This window comes from Mustela nigripes, chromosome 7 (assembly GCF_022355385.1).
Source record: "Mustela nigripes isolate SB6536 chromosome 7, MUSNIG.SB6536, whole genome shotgun sequence".
Lineage (NCBI taxonomy): Eukaryota > Metazoa > Chordata > Mammalia > Carnivora > Mustelidae > Mustela > Mustela nigripes.
Genome location: NC_081563.1, coordinates 91,362,876 through 91,390,707, shown reverse-complemented (window position 1 = coordinate 91,390,707; position 27,832 = coordinate 91,362,876). Strand labels below are relative to the sequence as shown.

General features: G+C 41.0%; 1 pseudogene; it reads right to left on the bottom strand.

Annotated features, from left to right (window-relative positions):
- Positions 1 to 24,686: 24,686 nt before the first annotated feature.
- On the bottom strand, positions 24,687 to 25,730 carry LOC132022633 (transcription elongation factor A protein 3-like; annotated as a pseudogene).
- Positions 25,731 to 27,832: the final 2,102 nt, after the last annotated feature.

Genomic DNA, 27,832 nt, shown 5'->3' with positions numbered 1-27,832 from the left:
AAAGAACCATTTTTTAGTTTTGTATATTTTTTCTGCTATTTTTCTGCTCCCTAATTTATTTATTTCCACTCTATCTGTATTATTTATTTCCTACTGTTGCTTTGTGTTTAGTGCTCTTCTTTATCTAATTTAAGGTAGATAGCTAGGCTGCAGACTTCAGATATTTTTTCTTTTTTATGTAGACATTTACAGCTATAAATTTCCCTCTGAGCAATGCTTTCACTGTATCCCATAAATTCTGATATGTTGTGTTTTCATTTTCATTTATCTCAAAATATTTTCCAATTTCTTGTGGTTTCTTTTTGATCTACTGATCAATTAGGAGTATATTTTTTAGTTTCCATATGTATGAATTTTTCAAAATAACTTCTGGTATTAACTTCTAATTTAATTCTATTGTGCACAGAGAACATACTTTGTATGATTTCAATCCTCTTAAATTTATTAAGACTTATTTTGTGGCTAATATGTTATTCATCCTGAAGAAATTTTAATGTGTGCTTGGGAAGAATGTTTTCTGTTGTTAGACTGTCTTATTAGGTATCAGCTTTGGTAGTGTTGGGAGTCTTCTACTATTTGCTGATCTTCTGCCTAATTGTTCTGTTCATCAAAGAAAATGGGGTACTAGCATTTCCAACTATTATTTTGAATTGTCTATTTCTCTCTTTCTGTCAGTTTTGCTTCATATGTTTTGGAACTCTTGCTGTATTTATAATTGTTATAGCTTTTTGATGGATTTTCTACTTTATCATTATAAAAATATCTTTTTTCTCTAGTCATCTTTTCTTGTTTTAAATTCCATTTTCCTGGAGGCACCTGGTTTGCTCAGCTGGTTGAGCCTCTGACTCACGGTTTTAGTTCAGACCATGATCTCATGTGGGTCATGGGATCAACCCTCGCATCAGGATCTGTACTCAGCTGGGAGTCTGCTTGAAGATTCTCTCCCTCTGTCCTTTCCCCCACTCTTGCATGCACTCCCTCATCCCCTTTCCCTCAAATAAATCTATTTGAAAAATCAATTGGTCTGATATTAGTATAGCCACTCCAGCTTTTTTTAGGTCACTATTTGCATGGATTATCTTTTCACATACTTTTATTTTCAACCTATTCATATCTTTGAATCTTGAGTGTGTCTCTTAGTTCTCATAGGGTTGCATCGTGCTTCTTGATCTATTCTTCCAATTTCTGCCTTTTAACTGAAAAGTTTGATCCTTGAAACCTTCCTTCACCACTAGAGATAGCAGAAAAAGCACTTATTTTTATCCTTTACCCACAGAGTATAAACTATTATGCATTTCACTCCTTACCAAGGCATCACCAAGTCACCAGTTATTACATTTGTCCATCAGTTTCTCCCTCTGTGTCTCAGTTTCCTCATCTTTAAAATAAGACAGAATTTTATTATTCTTTTGACAGTCAAAATGCAATGACACAATGCACACCTATCCAGAGAGGAGCACAATTCCAGACTTCTCCCCCTGATTCCATAACTGAGATCCAGTTGAGAGACTGAAGAGCACACTTTTTTTTTCACCTTAGGAAAAATAATAGTAACAGGAATGAAACTTTGTTTTTCTTTAAGCGTAAAGAAGTTTGAGTTATCATCTAATGACCTGAGGTTGCTTCTAATATCCTTGACAGTATTTGTTCCCAGAGAATCAGTCAGAAACCTGAGACTGAATCCTCCCCTTCCTTTATCTGCATCCCATTCCTGAGTCACAAACACCTGTTATTTCTACTTGCCAAATATGTGTCCTCCCACCTCTCTTCTTCCCTGCTGCCACCCTGCCTAATTTCTGCCTTTCTCATTTCTCAGATCCTAAATCTTCACATTCCTGCTCTGTCCCTCTACCCTCTCTATATGCCAGATTGCATTATCACAGCATGAAGCAAACTTTCTAAGATGGCCCTCACCATCACTAGCCTGCCACTTAAATATCCCATTTAAACAGCAGAATCCTTGGCTTCTCACCCAAGGCCTTTATGATTAGATGCCTCCCCACCCACAGGCTCACTGCATCCACTTCTCTTCACTCAGTCATTCCACCCTACCTAAATAGATGGACATAGTGGGTCCTGCCCAATCTCTTTGCCTCAGCAGCTCTCCCACCACTGCACTCACTCAACAAAATTTAACACAAGTGTGAAGTTCCCCTCACATATTTTTAAGGTACCACCTAACTTTTGAACACAAATATATAATTTCTTATATACTATAAATACTGTTGCTTCAAAATAAAACGTTTAGGTCTTACTTTAGAATTTGTGCAATAGAATAACAACATCAAAAACCTACCAGGGCAAGTTAAAACCCACCATTATCCATTTTTTTAAATACATGAACAGCAACAAAAATAAGATAGGTAGCATCCACTTTAGGAGTCAGAAATCTTACTACTTCTTTTTTTCTTCTTGAGCATAGCTTCACCCCACTTCCCTCATAGAATTTTATTCTAATGTCATAAAATTTATGCTTGAAAGTGCTTTATTATCATCCTTATAAAATTCTGCAACAGAAATATGTATATGAATTGAAATTTCTTATGAATTAAAAGCCTTAGGTGTTTAAAATGTTTTTTCTAGATCGAATTATCATTACAATTATTCTTGACACATAATTGATCAAATCAAGATAATAGAATAGAGTTGTTAGTAAATTATTATACATAAGTGAAATTACATGGGAATGCTTTTCTCAAGGAGATGATTTTGGAGTTGTTCTGTATCCTGATGATCTGTCCCCTAGGTCAGGAGAGAAAAAGAAGGGACAGCGTGTCTTAACCACCTATCCAGAAGTTACTGGATCTCCTCTTCCTATGTTTCATACAAAACAAATTCACTTTGTCAGGGCCCTATAATTTGTCTTTGCAAAGACATGGATGAAATTTGCTTACTTCTAGAATCAACAAGACAGACTTAGCTTTGATTTTATTGTGCTCTTTGGTTTTTGTGTTTTTGTTTTCTACCTGTAGACATAGAGAAACTTTGTTCACATCTGAGAGTAGGTGAGGATTTTGCTACACCAACAAGTGTTATTCAGTACCTAGGACTCCTTCTTAGTTATAGCGATTAGATCTCCTTTTGATTTTACTGAAAGCCAATAATTAGAAACCGCCTGACTTAGAAAGGTTTTTGGTACCAAGTTGTGCAGATCATGACTACTCAGTGTCTGGGACATTGCACAAAGACCCCATTGCATGACTCGCAGAGGACCATTGGACATGCCTGTCAGCTTTCATTCAGATGCACTGGGTTCAACTGATGAAGAGAAAGAATTAGGTCTTATTTTATCATATGCTTTAAATATATTTTCATCCAGACCTTGAGGCTGAGGGTCAGCCAGCTGAAATGATGGAGAGCCACTGACGCTGTGCTTAGGAAGATGAGCAATGGCAGCTTCAGCTGGCTCAAGTCGACTGCCAAATGGGTATTCCTGCAAGGCTGAAGGCATATGCCACTTCTCACCTCAAAGAAATCGTGGATGTGTCTTTCAATAAACAGTATAAAAATCACTGATGAATAAACTGTGATATGCACCTTGTAAGAAATATTACTAAATGTGATCAAGATTAAAATTATTATCATCTTAATCCAATAAAGGATATAATCCCTTAAACTAACAAAAAATCAGTATCCAAAATGTAGAGAGTAAAAACTCTGAAATAACAACCACAAAAACAGCCCAATTAAAAAATGGGTAATAGACATTGAGTAGACATTTCTCCAAAGAAGACACACAAATGACCAAAAAGCACATGAAAAGATGTTCAACATCCAGGGTCATCATGGGACTTCAAATCAAAACTACAGTGAGATACCATCACATACTCATTAGAATGGTTACTTTAAAAAAATAAAAAAAAAAAACACCAAAATCAAAAAATCAAAAAACAGAAAACAAGTGTTGGCCAGGATGTGGAAAAATGGGAATTGATACTGCTGGCCAGAATTCCAAATGGACAGCCACTGTCAAAAATAGTAGAGAGAGTCCTCAAAAAATGAAAATACAATTACTATATGACCCAGAAACTGCCCTTCTAGATCTCTTCCCATATTGAAAGCAAACTCTCTAAGAGATACCTGCACACCCACCCGTTCTTATCCACATTATTCACAATAATTAAAATGTAGAAGTCCACTAATGGATGAATGGGTAAACAAACTGTGGCATATCCATACAATGGAAAATGATTCAGCCTTCAAAAGGAAGCAAACTCTGATATGCTACAGCATTAATGAGTAAGTGAAATAAATCCATCACAAAAAGATTGATATTGTGTGATTCTTACTTTATGAGGTACTTGGAACAGTCAAATTTGCAAAAGACAGAAAGTAAAAGGTTGGTCTCCAGGGGTTGGGAGGAGGGGGAACAGAAACTCAACCGAGTTTCAGTTTTATAAGATGAAAAGAGTTAGGGGATGGACAGTGATTGTAGCTGCACAACAGTGTAATGGATTTAATGCCACTGAATTGTGCACTTTAAAAAAAAATGTTCATAGCAGCGATGGCCACAGTTGCGAAACTGTGGAAAGAACCAAGATGCCCTTCAACAGATTCAACAGACAAATGGATAAAGAATATGTGGTCCATATACACTATGGAGTATTATGCCTCCATCAGAAAGGATGAATACCCAACTTTTGTATCAACATGGATGGGACTGGAGGAGATTATGCTGAGTGAAGTAAGTCAAGCAGAGACAGTCAATTATCATATGGTTTCATTTATTTTTAGAGCATAAGTAATAACACGGAGGACATGGGGAGCAGGAGAGGAGAAGGAAGTTAGGGGAAATTGGAGGGGGAGACAAACCATGAGAGACCGTGGACTCTGAGAAACAATCTGAGGGTTTGGGAGGGGAAGAGGGTGGGAGGTTTGGTGAGCCTGGTGGTGGGTATTATGGAGGGCACTATTGCATGGAGTACTGGGTGTAGTGCATAAACAATGAATTCTGTAACACTGAAAAGAAATTAAAAAAAAAAAAAAAGAATAAGCTGCTGCCTTAAACTATATTTCCATTTCATTTAAATAATCTAATTCTTTAGACAAAAAAAAAAAAAAAAAAGGTTTAAGATGGGGTGCCTAGGTGGCTCAGTTGGTTAAGTGTCTGCCTTTGTATCAGGTCATGATCTTGAAGTCCTGGGATCCACTCTCACATTGGGCTCCCTTCTCAGTAGGGAGTCTGCTTCTCCCTCTCCTTCTCCCTCCTATGCCCCTTCCCCGACTTGTGCTCTCTCTCTCTCTTTCTCTATCTCATTCTCTCTCAAAATAAATAAATAAAATCTTAAAAAAATGCTTAAGATGGTACATTTTGTGTTATGCATATCTTATCACAATAAAAATGAATGCATATTTTAAAGTATAATGTGTAATACTTTAAAGTGCATTAAAAAACAAAGAATGCTTAAAAATAATGTAGTCAATCCCATATTTATGTTATCACAAATTGTAAAAATAAGCCCAAATGCTGTTTCTCATTATTGAACTTGTTATAGTAGAATATCATATGTAGGAAAAAATCATTCATAAAATATATGATAAAAGCTTTTGGCAAGAATTAAGAACATATTATTAAAATCATAAATGGCTTTGTCAACTTTATGAGACATAATGACCAAAGTTTGTCTTATAGTTAAGAAAAAAGAAGGTAAAAGTACTAAAAACCTAAGGGTACGATGATTGCATATAATTTTTGTTAATGAAAATAAGAAAGTAGTAAATATGTATTTTGATAAAGATGAGGATTGTCTGTAATTTGAATAAATGTTTCACCCTCTGATTTGATAAAATGGGCATTAACTTCTTTTGTAAGAAGGCACACAAAATTCGAATCAACAAATTTTAGCTTGTATATCTTGAAAACAAAAACTGGTGAGAAAGAAAAAAAAAATGGTGATTCCTCCCAAAATTCAAATTATATTTAAAACTGCTCTGGCTGTTCAAAGGTACTTTTCTTTCTGATAAAATGACATACCCAGATGACAAGCATCACCAAGATTAGGGAAGAAGCTGTTACTTTGAAATTCATGAAAAATAATTGATTTCAATTTTTTTTATTGATGTTCTCGGCGTTGTTCCCACAGGACACCCTACCAAGAGCACTGCAGTCTTTGGCTACAGTCCACGTGTGGAAAGGGCATGGCCATTAAATCAATGTTAAAGGAAAAGTCTACCAATCCTTCTGCTGCATATATGACATCTGGATTCAGAGCATTCCAACATGAAGGTTTGATGTGGGGAAAATCTTTGCTGGGCTTGGATCCCACATTCACCTGCAGTGTTCCAATGGTCCTGCTTTCCAAGAATAGGAGACAGGAGGGATCTGTGAGCATCATTACTGGGGGATGGCAGAGGGAATCGACATGTGTCCTGATCTGACTTAGGGAAGACAGCACATGGACTCTGGGGATCCAGAACTATCCCCTGTTACCAAGGCCCACTGAAAAGTCTATGTACCTCCGGACTCAAGCACCCAGGTGAAAAGCCACATCACCTTCTTTTTACCAAATTAATGTGGAGTCCACATTTTTCTCCAGGACATGATGGCCCAAATATCATACCCACAACCCAGACAACATTTAAGACCTATGTTGAGTTGATATGTATTAAATAGGTCACCATTTGCTAAGAGGCCACAGCAGCCCCACCCAGCCATGGGCAGAGGTCTGTGTTGGGAGCTAGAAGTTCCCTCAGCTCTAAGGAAGAAAGATAGATGTATGCTTTCTGGCAGGACAAGCTCTGAGCCCACAAACAGAATCTGATCTCCAGGGAGACTGGGTGCCATGCCTCACTTCTCCCTGAAAGCCACTTGGTGCCTGGAAATCCTCTTTCTTACCACCAAGCAGCAGGCTCCAGGCTTGTCAAACTGGACTTTTCTATTAAATCATTCACAAGCTTGCATCTCCACTGGTATTTGCTCTTCCTTAATTGAATAATTAGACATGATTAATAACCTCATGGATTAGCATAATCCTAACATTATAGGTGTCAGGAGGATATAAGTTAATTAGAGGTTAACATTTTTGGCTCTGAGTCAGATGCTTAAAGTGTATGCTATGCTCCCATCAGCTGGGGAAAGCATGAACTCTGCCCCTCTGACTAATTTTATTATGCCTCTAGGGTCTGGAAAAGCAGATAAGGAAATGCACTGATGTCTTGGGATTTGATGATTTAAGAGCAATTCCCAAATAATCACATTCATGTTTGTGTGTCAGCATTTACTGAAGACCTACCCTCTGTGAGACTACATGCCAGCCACTGTGGGGGACACAAAAATGTGTCAGATGCAGACCCCAACTTTAGATCTACAACCAAGAAAGTAAAATAAGGCATATAAAGAAGTTCCTATGACAGTCATTCCTGCCTGCTACTGGCCTGCCTGTGCATGCCCAGGGAGAGGGAAAGCATCTTCCGGCAGACAGGCCAGGGGCCATTAGCTTTCAGAACAACAATGTGCGGGTAACTTCCAGAGGGCACTTGGGGGCACTATCAAGGTGTCACCAGCACTCTGATCCATGGGAAAAGATTGAAAGGTAGGGCAGATATGCAGAGGATTAACCAGCCGTCCTAGAGGTGCTATCAGGGTAAAGTCGGCTCCTGGTCGCTAGGGGTGCTGACATCATTCATGCTGGGCCATCGGTTCCACCTTCAGATACAGAATGACAGCTCAGCTTGTTCATATTACCTGCTATTCTGGCGTGAGGAAGGCCTCAAGCACATGCCCTGGGACCTCTCCCTGCCCAGTTCATACTCGGGCTCAAGTGTGCTTGTGAAAGAACCTGTGTGCCAGGTAGAATATGTCACTGGACACCAAGCCCTATTTGCTCATATGATACCCTTGAGGAGACTTGACACTGTGCAGAAGTCACTTCTGCTGTGATGTTTAAAAGAACTTTATGCAGTCTCAGCTACAGAACATCTACCTATGCCAAGCTGAGAGGTGCTATTTCTATGCTATGGTTCAAGGTGGTCAGGGAATGTGGGATTTGACTGACTGCCCTCTCCCCAAAGCTTCCAAGATCTACTTCTGTTGCCATTGAGGTTTGGGCCATAAGACCAGAGCCAGACACCCTATCCCAGGATTCTTCCTGGCCCTGGGCTCAGCTACAGGGAAAACCAAGCACAGCTAGTGGCCAAGCTTCTGAGAAACAGAATTCTAGAAGCAGGCAGACATGCCAGGTGGCTCTGACCATAAAAGCTGACCTCAAATCTCTTTCAAGGACCAGTCAGAGCCAAGGCCCTGCCTGTCCTATGAGGACAGACTCACAAGCCTGCTGGCTGCTGCTATACCCAACCCCATTAAATCATGTTTCTGTCAACCAGGAAGGTTCTGCTGACAGCACCTTATCTGGAACAACAACAAAGGAGTGAAAATAGAATACGAAGAAAGAGAAAAAACAACATGGCCAAAATTTCATCAGCCAATTGCCCTGCTTCTGCAGGAGAATTGAAACCTTTCTCATTGCACTGACTCAGTAATGCTGTTGGACACAGCAGCATGGAGGACCTCATACACAGGCGCTTCAGGTGGCTGGAGACATTCTGCATGCTGACCTAAAGACTGCTTACAAGGTGAGGTCAGCTTGTAAAAATTTTCTGAGCTATTCATTTATGATTTGGATTTCATAAAACTTCAGTTTAAAGTTTTTAAAGTTCAATTTTTTGTTTTATTTCTGTTTTTAAAGCAGAGCAGGACACCTATTATCTCCAGAGGCAAACATTTAACAATAGATAGGAAGAAAGGGAATAAGTATGCGCAATGAAAACCATCCTTCCTTCTCCGTGTCAAGATTTTTGGTGTTTTGTCTCCTACTTTTGATGGTTTCTAAATGCTCTATGATGTTTATCATGACTTTGTAATTTTAAAAAAAATCATTAAATTTTAAGTCAGTCAGAGAAAGACAATTATCATATGATCTCCCTGATATGAGGAAGTGGAGATGCAACATGGGGGGTTTGGGGGGTACGAAAAGAATAAATGAAACAAGATTGGGATCGGGAGGGAGACAAACCATAAGTGACTCTTAATCTCACAAAACAAACTGAGGGTTGCTGGGGGGAGGGGGGGAGGGAGAGGGTGGTGGGTTATGGACATTGGGGAGGGTATGTGCTATGGTGAGTCCTGTGACATGTGTAAACCTGGCGATTCACAGACCTGTACCTCTGGAGATAAAAATACATTATATGTTTATAAAAAAAATTTTTTAAATTAATAAAGGTAAAGAAAAGTATCCAAAAAGAATCATTTAATTGCATTAGAAACCAGAGAAAGGTCTCTTTCTAGTGGCTGAGTCCCATCAGCTGACCTAGAATAGCCTTTTCCTCTCAGGGACTGCACTGTTGTATGGAAGACCATCTATTCAAATATCATTAGAATCTCACCTGCCACCTCCGGAAGGTGAGAAGACCAAGAACAAAGATAGAAAAATTGAAAGGAAAATTACATCTGATCTAGACTTCTACTTCATAGAAACCACTAAAAATTATCAAAGAATAAAAACACATGTGACATACAAAGCCTCAAATGCCAGCTTCCTAGATTATGGATTTTAAGGTTTTTATTTTTTTAAGGATTTTATTTATTTATTTGACAGAGAGAGATCATAAGCAGGCAGAGAGGCAGGCAGAGGGTGGGGAAGCAGCTCCCCGCCAAGCAGAGAGCCTGATGCGGGACTCGATCCCAGGACCCTGGGATCACCACCTGAGCAAAAGGCAGAGGCTTTAACCCTCTGAGCCACCCAGGCATCACCTAGATTGTTTCTAAGGAGGTTACTGGAAAATGAGTGCATGAACCAAGACAGAAGTAGTATTGAGGGGCAGGAAACAGGGCTTGGAAACAGAGGGTGAAGAAGAAGCCAAGGTGATGTCCTGGGTCCTGAGCTCTCCTAACTATGGAAGTAAAAGAAAAGGACAACAAGCTGAGATGATTTACCCAGAACTCACTATGTAGCACTGACCATGTTGACCTTTACGAGCCCAGTACTCCTGGAAAAAAAAAAAAATGGAAGGTAAGAAATCTCCCACCCTTTGTGGAAAGGGATTACTACAAAGGACCACTTCCCTGTATAACTTAGGTAAGACCCACACTGTCTATCTACCTGTGATGAAGCCAGCACAGGCCCATCAGACCCCACTGAATTGTTTCATACGCACTAACCAATCTAAACAAAGTGCTCTTCAGTCAAACTCAGGTTAGCAGTCTTTCCTTTTCCCAGGCTCTGAACTCTGCCCACCTCCAGCCTGAGCCAGCACACAGCCCTCCATGCAACCCCTCTGAGAGTAGGTGGATGTTGGGGTGACACACATTCACCCCACTGCACCGCTGGCTTTTCCCAGCCTTGTCCAGTCCTCCCTATGGAAGGAAGACCTTAGTGTCTGACTCTGGCCACCATATACCTCAGGTCCCAGTGCTCAGCCCATGGCAATCCTTCTTTGTCCCCTATAACCCTGGTCCTTGCCCCACTATGACAATAGTCCCCTTGAAATAATCGCTTCAAATAAGATATCTCCTTTCTAAAGTCAGGAGTTTGGCATCACTTGCATTTGGCAGAGACTTAAAGGCAGGCAGTGGGGCTGGGGGGAGTATGGTGGTAGGCAAGAAAGCTTTATTGTGGGAAAAAGGGAAGGATTTCGGTATGGTTTCGTTAAAGATTGTTGGCCTCAGGGAGGGCTGGAAGCTGGCCAGTTAGAAATGGGGTGTCTTCGTGGTTTATTTGGGTATCATGTTTGGCTTTCCGTGGTTGGTCATAAGTCAGAACACAATTGTTTATTAAGTTCTGAACACTCGGGATGATTGCTGCCCCAATGCCCAACCATTGTCCATTTATATAATCAGTTTCTCTCCCCCCGCCCTTGGGCAATTCTCTCACTTGCAAGTGGTTGACCAGTTCTGGGAGGCTGGGGATCCAGAGCTGTGTTGCTCAAACGTGTCCAGCCATCTCCATAGCAAATCATATTTTAAGACCTCCTTGACCTTTTGGTTGCTGTATTATAATGGCCATCATCTAATAAGAGCTAGACTGTGCAGAAGCACTTATTACTCTGAGTAGAACACAACGAGTCAGCATTGTGACCACTAAAATAAAACCAAGGACAATTAATAGTCCTTGTAAAATGTCTAAGAACAAGGTGTTTAAAAATATTATTATTTTTGAATAATAATATTAGACTGGGAGATGACTGCTATGGAAAAGGTAGTTCATTATACTTGGTTCCCAGTACAAGAAGTACACATCACACTGCAAGGGGCCACATAGGGAAATCACCAAGCCTCAGGCCACAGAGCCAGAAGTGCAGAGAGATGATGTGTGGGTCTAAGCCTTTATATGGTTTCTGAAGATAGCATAGGAAAGGAGAAATTACCCTTATTCATTGTTGGCAGGGTGGGGTGTAGACTGTGGGTTGATTGGTTTGTGTTTGAAAAGTACATCCCTGGGAGGAGAAGGTTTGGGGAGTAGGGGTAGGGAGTAAACAGGAGGCCAAGACAAGGTGACAAAGGTATATCATGGGGTTGTTCGGAGCAAGAAGTATCAAGTATATGCAAACAGTGGAGACATTAAAGCATCAAGTTTATAGGAGCTAAAACCCTGGTCAGTACCCCAGAAACCCCAACTGCTCAACTCAGGCCAAATGAACAAATCCCATAGGCCATGAGGTTCAGCCTTACAGAGCCCAGTGCTTTTTTTTTAAAGCAATGCAGCCTGTTCTATCATGTGTGTTTATTGATTCAAGAACAGAAAGAAGTATTAGCAGTAACAATAAACACATTTTAACAAGTAACAAGTAACCACTCCCTTTTTTATTAAGGGGCATGCTTATTTGCAGCAGAGGAGCACTCTGTCCACCAGGCCACTGTCTCTAGAAATGGAGGTGCTACTACATGTAAAGCATGTAGATCCTCCAAATACTTACACCCCTGTTCCTATAGTGACCCCTGTGGCCTGTAGGGAGGGAAAAAGGAAAGTTCTCACTGATGTCTGGTATACAGATATCTAGAAACAGAAAGGAACCATAACCACTAGTAGATTGAACTTGGGGAGGTTTGGTTGGTAAACACTCATGAGCCTTGGCCATCAAACCTTTGTTCTGTCAGCTGGGCTTTCCTAAATGGATTACCCCAATGGTTTAGACAATAAGAAACTGAGGCACTGATAATCATAAATAAATCTTCATGGAGTCAGGATAGATGAAAAGACTTTTGGTTTCACTTGCAAAAAGCGTGAGACAATTCTCAACTGTTTTCCACATTACTGTTCATAAAGTGCTGACATCCACTGGAAAATGTAAGTGGATGCCCAGCTCAGGTATAAGGCCTTGTAACTGATCCACCAGTGGAAACATCAGATTGACTGCCCAGGTGGCATGGCCTACTGACAAGGGTGATGGATTATCCTTAAGATATAGTGACTCAGTGAACACAGTAACAGCACATCCTATGTATTTTAATCAATGTTTAAAGACACTGCCAAAGAAATCTGGAAATATCCACTGAAGTTCCCAACCAGGAAGGGTAGACAAATTGTTCATATTTGTCCCCTCTCTCCAAGTAAGGATTCTAAATATGTCTAGGTTTGGGTGGACACTACATTTATCCTAAACCAAGGTTTTCCCTGTTCCCAAGCAAACCATTAGGGGATTAAAGAAGCTGAGTACTATGTACAGATATCCTCATCAAATAGACAGTGAGTGGAGGTCACATATCATGTGTGAGACTAGTCAAAAGAATATGACATTGAATAGAGGTCCTATTCCCCCTCTAATCCACAATCAGCAGGGTTAGTAGAAAGGAAAAAATGGAAGATTAAAGCAGCTGGTTAGATTACTAAGAGGTAAAAGCACTTTGGCTGGGAGGACTACAGTACTGTCCCAGGGTTTAAAACATTTCAGTGATTAACCAGTAGGGCCTGTTGCTCCATATGCCAGAATGGGGATCCCTGTTGAAACACCCAGTGCCACAAGGTATGGAAGTCATGGAAAACAGCCATTGCCCCAACTCTCATCATGGGTCAATGTGTGAGGTTGCTGAGAACACCAAGTACCATCACACCTGGGAAAGGAATTATCTAGTGGAATTTGCAATGGGACATCCCTCCCAGATGGTAAATTACTTCACACCCTGAGGGCAACTACTCAGTCTCCACAGAGATCCCATCACCCTGCTACAAACAAGACCTGTTGAAATACACTGTTCATGTAATGGAACTTGCATCACTGAAAGAGGGAGACAGTGGGGGTCCTGGTCCTGCCCCCATTCTGTCTCTTCATACCTGGCAGTGCTGCCTCCTCCAGCCAATATGCATGGTATTACAACCGAGTTAAGTTACTAAAGCCACAACCTCCCTCTCCTCAAAGTAGATGGATACATTCTGTTTTCCACTGGTACAGTCTTCTGACCACAATGTTTGTCCCCTCCATTGGCCAGCAGGACAATATAGCACAAAGAGAAGCTCTTATAAATTCAGCCAGCAAGCCCTAAAGTCAATAAGCTGACAAAGCCTGTCTTAACCGAACACTAAAATGCCTCTAATAAGATAAACCATACTCCAGAATAGAAGGAACTTGAACAGTATTACTGATTCACAGAAAGGCACCAGTTGCAAGGGTTATCAACCAAATGTTGCGTGTTCATACCCGATGAATCTGATAATGGGTCATCTTTATGAAATCACATGAGGACACAACTGAATACCCTGAGTGATTTGACACCTAGGTTGGGGACTTAAGAAGTCACCAAGAGCCCCATGGTTCAGGGCTCTTGGTGGAAAAAAAAATGCTACTTATTTTGGGATCATTACCTAAATCTTTGTTTTCCTTCTACATGTACCTATACTATTTCTATGGCAGCTGGATAGCTGTCAAAGGAGCCATGCTCCTGAAATCCTTTGCTGACCACTCCAGGCCCAGTGCAGAAGAGGGTCATATAAGATAAGGCCACAAGGTATGGAATGTTGAAGGAAGTCATCAAGAGCCATAACGGTCAGTTGACCTCATAGCTGACCCCAGGAGCCCCCTATTCTGTCCTTGGAATGTATGTTCTGCCATCCATTCCCTTCATATATTTTACACATCCCCCCCCCCTACCCTCTGATAACAATCACTCTGTTCTCTGTAGTTAAGGGTCTATTTATTTGTTTGTTTTGTTTCTTAAATTCTACATATAAGTGAAATCATATGGTATTTGTCTTTGACTTTTGCTTAACATTATACCTTCTAGATGATTGATTCATATTGTTGCAAATAGCAACAGTTCCTTCCTTTTCATGATTAATATTCCATAATGTAATCTATATGCATCTATCAGTAGGTCCTTGGTCTGCTTCCATATCTTGGCTGCATTATAAATAATGCTGCAGTAAACATAGGGGCACATGTATCCTTTTGAATTAGTGTTTTTTAATTCTTTGGGTAAATACCCAGTAGTAGAATTACTGGATCATAGGACGATTCTATTTTTAATTTGTTGAAGAACTTCCATACTGTTTTCCATAGTGGCTGCACAGGTTGCATTCCGTAATAGGAACTGTTTAAAGGATATAGCCTTGAGAGAGTGATGTGGTGTTGAAACCATCTGGACAGTATATATAACTAAACCCAGTTAAGACTTTAATATAAACCTTTAAGATTATGGCAGACAGGTGCAGAGATCTACTTGTCTTGCTACACCCAAGACAAGACTTTTATGTAAGTCTCCTTGCTTATTAGACAAGTCATCTACCAACACGGAGTACCTGCCTCTTTCATCCGCCTCTCCCTGCCCTCTGTGTAGGGGGTACAGTTTCAGATTCTACCTAGGAAGCTCATAGGGTTGCCGGCCAACGAGGGGCTTATCTAGATCACTCATGCACAATGAGGTGAAATGGCGTTTTGTAATTAAGGATACCTGGGGAAGGAGGCTGTTGAGGAGCCCTCTTCAGAGTCCTCTTCAGGTTCCAGCGCCTGTTTATGTGTAGGGTCCCTGAGCAGAGGTGTTCTCATGGGAGACTTAGTCAATTAATAAAGAGGTGTCACAGTCTCAGAGAAATTTGTCTCCCATTATCTGCAGTGTGCAGTTAAACCAGAAATTCTCTCAACTGCCATTCTGTGACAGGTCTAGGATAAGCTTTGATAGCCTTTTGTCCATCACAGAGTGTTTTTCCCTCTTGAGATCGGTCATGCCCTAAATAATGGACTGTGTCTGGAAGAATTATAATTTATCTTTTGGAACTTTATGTCCCTTTTCTGCCATAGCTAGAACAAGCAAATGGAATCTTTTATAGGCTTCTCTTCTTTTCCTTTCTCTGAACAAAACAAGATATCATCCACATATTGTATCAGAACTAAATTACAAAGAATATTTAGATCTTTTAACCTCTTCATTGAGGACCTGAAAGGATTAGGAAGAAGCTTCAGTGAGTCTCTGGGGCATGGCTGTCAGAGGCACTGTTATCCTCCCCAAATCCCAGCTTCAAAGGAACTAAAAAATGTAGAGCGAAAATCCATTTCAGTGAAGCAAGAGACTTCAGGAGGAATTGATGGCAGGATGGCATTTGGGTTAGGCACCATAGGGAAGCTCTGTTGATGGCCTTGAGATCTTGAACAAACCAATATCCTCATCCATTTGCTTTATTTATTGGTGGAAAGGAGTGTTAAGGGATAGTGCAGAGTATGAGAAGACTTTCTATAAAAGGTTTTAAACCATTAAGTTTGAAACTTTTCTTTGTTTCTTGCTTTATGTGACATTGGGTAAATTTGCGTAACCATTCTATAAAATATGTCTAAATTTTGATAGGTTCTCCTCAAACTAATTTATCTCTGTCAGTGGAACTCACAGCCCATAGAGTATCACCAACAGTGACAAGATCTTGATCAGGGCCATGTATCAAACATGGCAGAGGAGGCAAATGTGTATCCAGAGAAGACACTTCACTTTGAATAAAGGAGTCCCCTGGGACCTCAGGAAATAGTCCTCTGGTGTAGTTTTAAAATTACACTTCCACAGCAGAGCAAGTCTCACCCTGTTAAGTTACCAGGAATCACAAAGCAGAAAGTAACCTTTGTCAGTCAGATGCCCAAGGGTTACAGTTAAAGACTGGGAAATGGCAAAGATCTGTGACCACTTTGTGTTATGTTAAAATGAGAAGACTTGAGCAAAGAACTCGAAGTTGAATGCAGAAGGAATAGCACCCCCATCTATCAGGAACAATGAGGTGGACTGTCCATACTTACAGTTAATTACCTTGCATGTTTAAGAGTATATAGCAGGATACTGGATGCTTTGAATTTTATGATTTTTCTTTGTCTTGGCTTTTCCTTTGTACAATTGGACAATCATTATTCCAATGTCCCTTCTGCTTACAGTGTCTATAGTGTCCTTGTCAGCAGGTGATTGGTGGGAACTGGGCCAGATGACTATTGGGTCCTAGGGGCGTACCTCTATTCTAGGTTCTGTTGTTTTTGTTCTGAAGTCCTTCCTACATACTCTGCCAGGTGCTGGAGTTCAGGTTAAGGGCTGCTTCCTATTCTATCTTCTGTTTTTGGATTAGATCTCCAATTTCAGTTTAATTCCACTGACAAAATGACCTGAAAGTCTCAGCCTTACACGTCAGCACCTTCTTTAAGTCTCAAATGTTGATGAAATGTGTTTTCTAGTCTATCCTTAAAATCTTCTGTATTTTTATCTTTTCTCTATTTACATTATAGAGTTATAGTCCAATAGATTTTTACTGAATATGTTTCAGTCATGGCTTTTAGGAGGATTTGCCCTAAATTACAGGCTTTTTCTTGACCTTCTGGTTTATTGTGGAAAGACGGACTTTTGTGGGTCTCTTTCCAGGTTTATCCAAACAGCTTTTGCCATCCAGGCTTTAGCATCTGAGGTTCTGATCAATATGTGTACACATTTGTATTGGTCAATTAACTATTTTAGTCAGCTTTCTTTAGTAAAACAGAATCAATAGTGTTGTGTGTGTATGTGTATGTGTATGTGTATGTGTGTGTAAAGAAATTTATCTTAAGGAATTGGCTCATACAATAATGGAGGCTGGGAAGTCCCAAAATCTTCAGGGAGGGCCAGCTCACTGGGGACCCCAAGAAGACCCCACGCTATATTTCAAGACCATCTGCTGTAGCATTCCCTCTTGCTGGGAGCAGGTAGATTTTGCATTCTATTCAGGGTCAAAACTTATTGTGTGAGGCTCATTTAGGTGGGCAATCAGAAATCTGCTTTATTTAACATCCTCCAATTTAAATGTTAACTTACTTATAAGCACTCTCATAGACACATCTAGAATAATGTTTAACCACATATCTGGGCAATTCAGGCTAGTCAGTTTGACACATAAAACCACAGTAATCCTGGGTCATATATATCCAAAAGAATACTAAATTCTTCTATGAATAACTAGCCTTGTCTGGATTTATGAAACCCTTAATTATAGCACTTGAGTCAGCCTGGGTCCAAAATTCAAACTGCATTTGCCTGCATACCTGGTTTATGGGTGGGATGGATCTTTAGAGGCAATAGGCATTCTGAGGTCTTAGGAGAGCTGCCAAGACAAATCAAGGGGTCTAGACAAAGGAAATGGAGGGACTAGCAGGAGAAGTGCAGAGGGACAGAGATCAGAAAGATGGGAGGTAAAAAGAGAACTGGATATAGGAAGACAACTAGAGGGTAAGGAGAGGAGGATTTACCAAGGAAATGAGTCTAGCTTCTTGTCACTTAGGTTTATCAAATTGTGCATTAGATTTGGCCAAAGAATCTCTCAGTGAAGCAAGTTTTGAATCAGAATTTCTTTTGGTGGCCCTTGTATACCAGTCGAGACATGCCTGCTGTCCTGAGAAATATCATCTCCATTTTTTCCCCAAAGGATAGTGACCAAAGCACATTAGTCCAGACACAGACCCCAAGTATGAATGGATATAAAGCTCACTGCAGTGCCACACACACTGACACTGTGGCTTCAATCATGGTGCCCCTATGTTCTCCATCACACAAGGACTCACTCAAGTGCACTTCCTGTAATCTCTGTGCTGGTACCCTTCCTCAATCTCGCCGCCTTCCCCCAGCACCCTCTCATCGTCCAAAAGATGCATCTTCTTTCTTCACTGAACTCTCAAAATGTTATTGCTGTAGATCATGCACACATAGGTCTATCTTCCCCAAAAGGTGATAAGCCTTGAGGACAGGGTATGTCTCTAAATTATTCTTCTATCAACTACAGTCTCAATCCTAGAGCCTTAATATAGGCTTTCAACAAACTGCCTGCTCACATCTGTAGCTGATAAATGGACACCACCCTAAAGCCCCACCACCTTACTCCTAAATGTGTGCCCACGAGGAATAAAGGTCTTTTGTTTGCCAAAAGCCATGGACAAAAATTTCCACAGAAGTCGTAAGCACTGCAAACTAGAACCAACTCAAATGTCCACCTACAGGGGAGTGGACAAATACATTACAGGATATTTATATAATGGAGTACTGTCCAGCAATAAAAAGGAATAAACCAATCTACACACTGCAACATGATGGATCTCACCAACACTCGTAAAGCAAACTAAGTTGTACACTAAAGAGAATATACTGTATTATTCTGTTTATATGAAGATCAAACCTGGAAAACCTACACTATGGTGAGAAACACAAGAACAGCATTTACCTTGTGGCAAGTAGGTGGTGTAGGCTGGGAAGGGACATGAGGGATTCTCCTGGGGCCTGCAAACTACCTACATCTTGAGCTGGGTTTTCGTTACACGGGGTACAACACTCAAGTTCTACACGCTTCATGTTTGTCATCCCCCGTGGTATGTTGGCAAATGTTTAACAACCAGCTGTCTAGGCAGAAAAGCTCTTCTCTGCAATATTTGCCAAATTCTGTGGTATAAATATTCCCAACCAAGGCCACTTTCAAGCTCCCAATGAGATGTTCACCAACACAGGAGAAGTGGTAGATACAACAGATGTAAATGCCCTCAAGAACACAGATACTGTAAAATATAGTAAAACAAATAGGAAGTGATAAGTTTTGAGTGTTTATTACCACTGTTTTTAATATAAAATTTAACTGTAAATTTAATATAATTTATTTTTTAATAATGGCTGTGTTAACAGCCAGTCCCAAGATTCCTGAAAATGTAACAATCAAGCCTCAGGAGCTGATACATGCTGCCTCTGGCATCCAGTGGTTATTTTTCAATTAAATTATTTACAAAAGCAAAACAAAACAAAGCTCTGTTTGCTCTAGAACTGAAAGAACAAAGGGAAAACCAAAGATAAAGAAACTAGTAGTCAGTTAGCTCTTGGAGGGGAAGGGGTAGCATACAATGAAGTGAGTAAGTCAGGAATGACAGTGAGAGACTTGCTTTTTTTTTTTTTTTAAGTAGGCTCCACGCCTAATGTGGGACTTGAACTCATGACCCTGTGATCAAGAATCATGTGCTCCACAGGCTGAGCCAGAGAGGCACCCCCAGAAATCTGATTTAAATTCTAGATTGTCCTCTTCCATCCAGTCCAACTTGAATGGTGGCTTGACATCTCTGAGCCTCGAACTCACCATCCATGCAGCAGGAGTAACAAGCCTTGCTCACAGAGCTGCCTAGTGGAGCCAGATGAGGTCACCTCAGCCAGTTATGTGACCCCAGTTGGCCCATGTGTGCCTCATAAGGATTGGCTATTCACTTGATCAATTATTTGTAGCAACTAAGATGACAGGGATCATGCCTCTAGAGCAGCAATCAGCCCAAACTTTTAAATACGTGCATGTCAAATATTCCCTTCTACTGTCTCAGAAATTTTAACCCAATATTTTGAGATCCAAATATCATCTTTCAGACAGGCCTGTGAACTGTCTTGAAACAAGATAAAATCCCTCTGTAAGACATGTGCCAATGTTTGCATGAGGAGCACAGAAGAAGATCTGCATTCCTCAAGGTGGCTGGTGCTGCTGAGTGACTGTCTGTTGCTGTTGGCAGTAGCCACAGTGCTAGACAGCCAAAGCAGGCCTGGCTGTATGCTGAGCAGCTGATGACATAGCACAGCTGGCAGCATAGATGACCCTAATGATGAGGAGGGCACTGAAACCCAGGTCATCGATGCTCTAAGGCCAGCCATGGGCCAGGGCCTAAGTGTCATTGTCCTTTAATGAAATGCACTGATTTTCCTGAGTCTCTGCGTGGCTACTCCTCTTGCCTGCACCTGTCCACATTGTTCCATCATCTCCTATCTCATAAATATAGTGAGGATAATGCTGCCTACTTTCTGCTGTTAATCTTCCTGAGAGAGACCTTCCTCATTGCAAAATGGCAATTTAATGACTGTATCTAAAGGAGAGAAGTAGCCATCACAGCTGGGAGAGGACAGGGCCCTGGAAGGGTTCTGGGCATTTCAGGCAGAATTCTGCCCAGCTCTGTTGCCAAATTGTGTCACATTGACATTCAGGCTGGAGGGGCTGGGATGCAATGAAACACCAGGATTTTCCTGTCCAGGAAAAGAAAGATGCCTGATAAAATAGCTTTGACTGTACATGGAAGCAAATGTCCCTTATTCATATTAACATACTAAAAATTAAAGTCTCATGACAGCAAAATAAAGCCCCCATGTACTCTGTACTGGCCATCCTTATACAGGGAACCCCTGAAGGCAGGCAGCCTGCTGCTCAGAAAGGCAGCAAATAAGCAAGCAAACAGCACATTTAGGCACCATCGAGAAAGATAATTGGACATTTGCTTAATGGCTACCATTTCCATTTCTGGCTCATGGATGCTTTTTCTATTTTTCTTTTTTTTTTTCAGCAGAGAAACCAACATGGGCTCCCCCTGAGCAGAGTAGGGCAGGCACATGACGACATTCCCACACCAACACCAGCCAACTGAAAGCAGCTGCCTGGAACACCATTGGGAAGGGTTCTGAGGCAGGAAGTGTGGCAAGAGGAAATAGTAGCAATCTTCAGACGGTAAGCTGGGTGAGGTGCCCACATGAGGGTATCTGTTAGCCTGGGTCCAAAGGTCAAGACCAGTGCCTTTATCTGGGAATTCAAAGGCCTCCATAACTGTGACCTCATTCAACCTTCAGACTTCCTCTCACAGTGTGGCTCCCTCGCTGCCCCCTCAGACTGTTTGAGGAGCACTTGAGTTACTGCAAAAGTGAAGATGGCGGAACATGTCCAAAACAAGCTCCATCAGAATGTCTAGACAGTGTGGCCCAGACACCTACATGGGAACAAATGCTGGATAGATCTGAAGTTGACCACATTGGGCACCCCATGATAATGCAAGCATCATGAGAGAGGGACTTTGCTTTGTTCAATGCTATCTCAACTGGTGTCTGTTGAATATTTCTAAAGGAAGAAAGGTATCTCCCCAGGTGATAATTCTCTAGTTTTTACTATGCAGTGTTTGCAATCAGGTTAGAGCTACCAATTACATTACACCCATTTTCCACCTCCACCTCCCCCACACTGCCACTGCCTCAGGGCAGATATCACTTATCAATCACAACACTCATTTCTCCAACTGACCAAACAACACAACATAGCATTCCAGGCCACCACGAAAACCTGAGAGAGAGATTTTCCAACTAAGCTACAATGATTTTCCAGGTCCCTTTCTGTTTCAAAACCACTGGAAGTTTGAATGAGATTCTGAAATGGACCCAGCCACAAGCAGACACTACCAAGTGACAAGCTTCACACAACTCTGATGCATGAAGTATCTGGGGCTTCACCATGAAAATGATGTTTCTTGGTCTTTGCAACAGAATGCAGACAGTGACGTGTATGGATTCAGATAAAAGCATGTGATCACAGAGAGCCACTCCACCTGGCTTGGGCGGTGTCTCCTGTAGAGATAAGTTTACATCATGGAGACTCTTCGGTCAAGAGTTCAAGGCAAGTGAGTACACATGCTGATCACAGATGCTTCTTCAACATCACCTGACAGCCCTGGACTCTAATGTGCTAGGGATACTGTAGTGAGAATGACAGAAAGCTGTGGCCTATAGAAGTAGAAACAAAAGCTCTAACTGATTCCATGAAATGCAATGGCTTAAGTGGGAAGCCTACAAAGAGGTGGCTAGTCAGCACACCAGCAATCAAACCTTTATGGTCATTTACTAGTTGCTTCCTTAGGCTCTTAGCTTTATTTGTAATAGTGACTTACATGAGGAGGAAAAGATTCTACTTTTGGGTGAGATTGGTTCTCCTTTCAACCTACCCTGCGAAATTGGGCTAATGTTGTCTTCTTCCACTGGTTTTCTCTCCAGAAAATAAGAGTGAGAATGTCCGTTTCCTGGGGAACTGAGAAAATCCATGCACATAACTAGTGGAAAACCTTATAAAATGCACTATCCTTCCCAAAGACTAAGATCACTTAAAACTAATGGTGTATCAAGGAGATATTCAGTAAAGCAGAGCTAGAATATAGAAAATCAAGACATGGGGAAGAAAGACATAAGTACAAATGGGCACTAAGAGGTTAAGCAGGAAACCTGCTGAGGTAGTGGTGTTCTGGTCTTAATCATCCCATGTCCTTGGCATTTGGGAGAGGACATGATATCACAAAAATGTACACCAAATGAATGACATCCAAATACGAAGAAGAAAGGTATTTTGACAACATGCCCAGACCAGGAAAAGTCATTCTCCTTCCAAAGAAAGAGATTTCATAGATCTCATGGAGGGTAGCTTTGCCTCCACAAGTGTCTGTATTTGCACAGCACTCCACAATGGCAAATTGGAGTGGGAATGTCTAGAACTCTGCAGATAGCTGCAGACGGTTCAGCATTGTACAGTCTGAACCAAGAACAGTGGTGGAAAGGGGATTCTTGGTTTGTCAGAACTGACCCAGGACAGCAGCCTGTGAGCAGCCATGATGCTACAGGGGATCAGATTTTCACAGCAGCCATTAAAGTGAATTCTGTTTCATAATTGTTTAGAGGAATGAAGTCTGAGGCAAGTAGATTTTGAAGGGGTGATGTGATGGGGTGGGCCTTATGCAGGGGTAGAAGGCAGGATGAAGAGACAATCATCAGGGCTCCTGTCTCCTGGCTGTGCTTTCTCCCCAGTCCCACCTCCCACTAGATACTATCTTCCAGATATTGACCATGGTTCTAGGACTGTGAAGTTGAACAGTTGGTAAACTATCCCAAACTCTCACACACGTGGTCATTTAGCATAGAATCTCCTGGTGGATGCTACACCCATTGGGCTGTCCTTCCTGATTTGCTGGGCTTCCCGGATGTCCCTGACTCACATGTGATCTAAACATAAGGATATTGTTTAAATAACTGGACTGTTCTCCTCAAAAATGTCAAAGTGATGAAAGACAAAGACTGAGAAACTACTCTAGAGGAAAATAGACAGCAAAGGACAAGTGACCACAACATGCCCCTCATGCTTGGATCTAGGTGGAGGAGAAAGACTGATAATGAGCATAGTCCAAGACATTGGCTTTACTAGATAATAGTATTAATTTTTTTAAATTTTCTATTGATCTAAATGTCTATTTTGTACCAGTAAACCCATGTATTTATGGCCAATTAATCTATGGCAAAGGAAGCATGAATATACAAAGGGAATAAAGGTCTCCTCAATAAATGTTGCTGGAAAAATTGGACAGCTACATGTAAAAGAATGAAACTGGACCACTTTCTTATACCAGACACAATAATAAACTCAAAATGGATTAAAGACCTAAATGTGAGATAGAGAAACCATAAAATTCCTACAAGAAAAGATGGGTAGTAATTTCTTTGAGATTGGCAGTAGAAACATTTTTCTAGATATGTCTCCTCAGGTAAAAGAAACAAAAGCAAAATTAAACTCTGGGACTATACCAAAAGAAAAACTTTTGCACAGAGAAGGAAACCATCAACAAAACAAGAAAAGGCACCTACTGAATAGAAGATATATTCAAACAATACATTCATTATGAGATGAATATCCAAAAGCTATTTAAAAACTTATATAACTCAAAGCCAAAAAAAATGCAAATAATCTGATTAAAAATGGACAGAAGAAAAATAATTGACAGAGAATATGAATAGACATGTTTCCAAAGAAAATCAAGTGTTGACAAGGATGCAGAGAAAGAGGAACCCTCTTACACTCTTGTGGGAAATGTAAACTACTGCAGCCACTGAGGAAAAGAGATGGAATTTCCTCAAAAAATTGTAATTTAAAATTAGAATTACTGTACCACTGGGTATTTTCTCAAAGAAAACAAAAAACACTAATTTGAAAAGATATATACACCTCTATGTTTATTGTAGCATTGTTACAACAGCCAAGATATGTAAGCACCCATATGTCCACTGACCAATGAATGGATAAAGAAGATGTGATATCTATAAATATTATGGAATATTATTCAACAATAAAAAGAATGAGCTCTTGACATTTGCAATAATATGGAGGGAACTACAGGCTATAATGCTAAGTGAAATAAGTCAGAGAAAGAAAAATAGCACATTATTTCACTTATATGTGGAAATTAAAAAACAAAACAAACAAAGAAAAAAATAGATGAATAGTAAAGCAGACTCTTAAATACAGACAACAAATTGGTGGTTGCCAAAGGGGAGGTAGGTAGGAGGATGAGTAAAATACAGGGAATTTTTTTCTTCAATTTAATTTTTATTTTTCCTCTAGCTACAATGCCTTTGTGCTTTATTTTTGTTCTTCTCACTTTGTTCACTTAACTCCTGCCTGGCATTTCTATCAACAGAAATTCCAGTGATTGCCACATTCATTGCATAAGACAAAAGTAGTCATGAGCTCATCAGTACTGCATGAACTGCACCTGGTTTTAGGTACTGTGCTTCTTGTATATGCTGCACTGGAAGAAGTCAGTGGTGGTGCTGCCGATCTTGGTTATCCGGTGCTAACAGGTAACCTTTTGGGTCATGGCATGCCTCAATTCCCTCAATTCATCAGTGACCATTTCCTCTGCCATACTTTTGGCAATGAGTCCAGCAGAGATGGCCCCCCTGAGCACATTCCTCCTCAGGCTAGGGTTCCTAGTCCTTGAGGTTGCTGATTCAACCATGTACCAAGTTCTAGTACTTCATGTCCATGCTCTTGAGCTCCTGGTAGGTATCATCTTTGATTTCTGACACCATCTTGTCACAGTCACCTCTATAGTACTTGTAGTCATCATTGGTCTTCAAGGCTGCTGAGAGCATCTCCACACATTTGTCCCACACAGAGTCCCCTGTGAGATAGCAGAGCATCAGGAAGAAGATGGGAGGGAAGGGTTTGAGGGACTGCTGGGGGTTTTGGGACTCTCTGCTTTTGATTTGCTGCTCTTTGATCTTTCTGCCAATGGCCTTTTTGGAAAGAAGGCGGCTGAAGTCTTGGAGTCCACAGAGTCTCTTCTGTCTTTAGACTCCTACCTTATTTTTTTCCTTGGTGGAGAAAGTCCTGCCTCTGACTTCCAGTCAGAACAGTCAAGCCCTTTTTCCCTTTCCTTTCCTCTCTTTTTTCTCCTTTGGGGGGCCCAGGTGAGTATAGCAGCTGCTTCCAGTTTTTGATGAGGACTTTGGCCACAGACACTACCTCTTTGACCAGAACTTGCAGATTTCATTAATGGTGACTCCAATACTTATTGTCTGGAGTAGCTAGATGGACATCTGATAGCTTCTCAGCTTCTTCAGAAAATCAAGGGCCCATTCCATGTTCTTCCTGGCCATCTTTGCCAGCTTTCTGGCAATCCTTAGCAGCTCCTCTTCCTCACCCATGTTAGTGCACAATGCCAGGTGGGGTAAACTTAAATAAAAGGAATTAAGAATACACTTATCTTGATGAGCACTTGATGAACAATGTATAGAATTGTTGAATCATTATATTGTATACCTGAGACTAATAAAACACTGTACATTAATTATACTTCAATAAAAAATGTTATTACTGAATTTTGATAATATACTGTGAATAAGAATGTATATGCTCTTGCTCTTGGGAACATATACAGAATGTTTGGGAGTAAAAGTCACAATGATTCCAACTTTTGCTCAAGTAGGTCAGAAAAAAAATAACATTAGATATGCACACAGAAAATGTTGTGGCAAATGTCAACAATGGTAAATGAGGGTAAAGGGGTTTATTATGAGTTAATTATCCTAAACCTGCAACTTTTCTCTAAGTCCGAAATTATGTCAAGATCAAAATATACAAAAAGAAAAGGAACTGGGCTGTCCAGATCTGACAAGACCTCACCAAGACTGGATAATCACCTGCAGCTAAATGCCCGGAGAGGCCAGGTCCAAGGAACGTTACATGGAGTTATGCAGCACTCCATCCTCTATCCTATGGCTCCCTTAACTCTGATAAAACATTGTTTGCTGGCTAATTAAATAAGGAATTCAATCTAACACTCTTGTGTGCGTGTGTATGAGTGTGTGAGAGTATAAGTAAGAATGTGTGAGTGTGTGTGCATGTGTAGGTTGTGTGTTCGTGTTCTCACAACTCATCCCTCATCTCAGATACAGTGGAAATAGACCCTGTGAGGTATTGCAGCCCATGGACTTCCCAGAAACAGAGCGATAGAAGGACCACCGTGATCACTTCAAATATATACAATTATATTGTTCAATTATTATTTAATAAATGGGAGAAATGAAAAAATAAAAATAAAAGGGCCACAGTGAAGACACTTCTCTTGACTGTCCTACACTCACAGTTCCAGTAACTCCATGTTCAAGGATCAGTCAAGTTCATACCAGGACCATATTAACTAGATCTGAATGATGTTTCTGTTTGCGATGTCCATTAATGATAGATTTTTAGTAGTGTATTCCATCATGTGGGTTGACTACTTCCCAACTTGTGCTCAGTGTTGTCTTTACGAAGCCTTGTGTCAAAACAACGCTAAGCCAGATCATCCCTCTCTAGTCCCCATCTCAGGAACTGGTCCCAGCCTATGAAAACCTGTGTCTAGAGCTGGGTCCCTGCTGCCATAGCTGCTGCAGGCTGCACCAATGGTTTCTGTCCCTTCCTTGCCTGGGAACACAAAGGGACAGCACTCCTCCACCCACAACTTGCCCCTCTACACTCACTCCAGGATTTCCCAGTTGTCCATGAAGCCTTAGGGCATCTGAATCACACATGGTTCTTTGAAAGTCTGGAGGGATAATGCATGGGGGGGGGGGCGTTGGTCAGGGCTGGGCAGGGGGACTTTTACCCATGGAGGATGGGAGGTACAGGTACATTCTTCTCATATCCTTCTCCAAAATCAAGAATGAAGAGGCACAGAAACTTCTTAAGGCCTCTCTGAACATGCCAGGCACACCCAGGAATCAGCTGGCATACCTCCTATTCCCTCCCCACTGTTCCTGCCTCACCTCCCCCAATTCCCTCACTTCCTAAGGATCGCACTCACAATAAAAGGTGAGCACATACTCTATATGTCTCAGGCTCTGTTTTCTGAGGAGGCCAGGATAAGCTGAATTCCACTGAGAGCTGAGTAGAAGTAATATCAGAACTGGGAGGGTGAATTCACATGGAAGGTCACCACCATGGGACAGAGGAAATGAGCAACAGGGTACCCAACTAAACTTCTGCCTGGGTATGGAAAGAGCACATCCCTTAAAGCATACAGCAGGAGCTGTGACTGCCCAGCAAATATGTACCTGACTTCCTGCTTTCTTTGATGTTATAAAAATGATAGTTAATATACAGATGCAAGTGCTATTGTGAGGATAACCCATGAACCTCCAGTCTTCCAAAACATGTGGCTTCCTCCATGAATTCTGGCCCATACAAATTCAGGGCTCATCAAAGATACCATCCAAAACCACTGGTTGAAGGGGACAGGTTTAAATTGGATTTTATGAAAAAGAATTTAGATCAGTCATTTGAATGCTAAA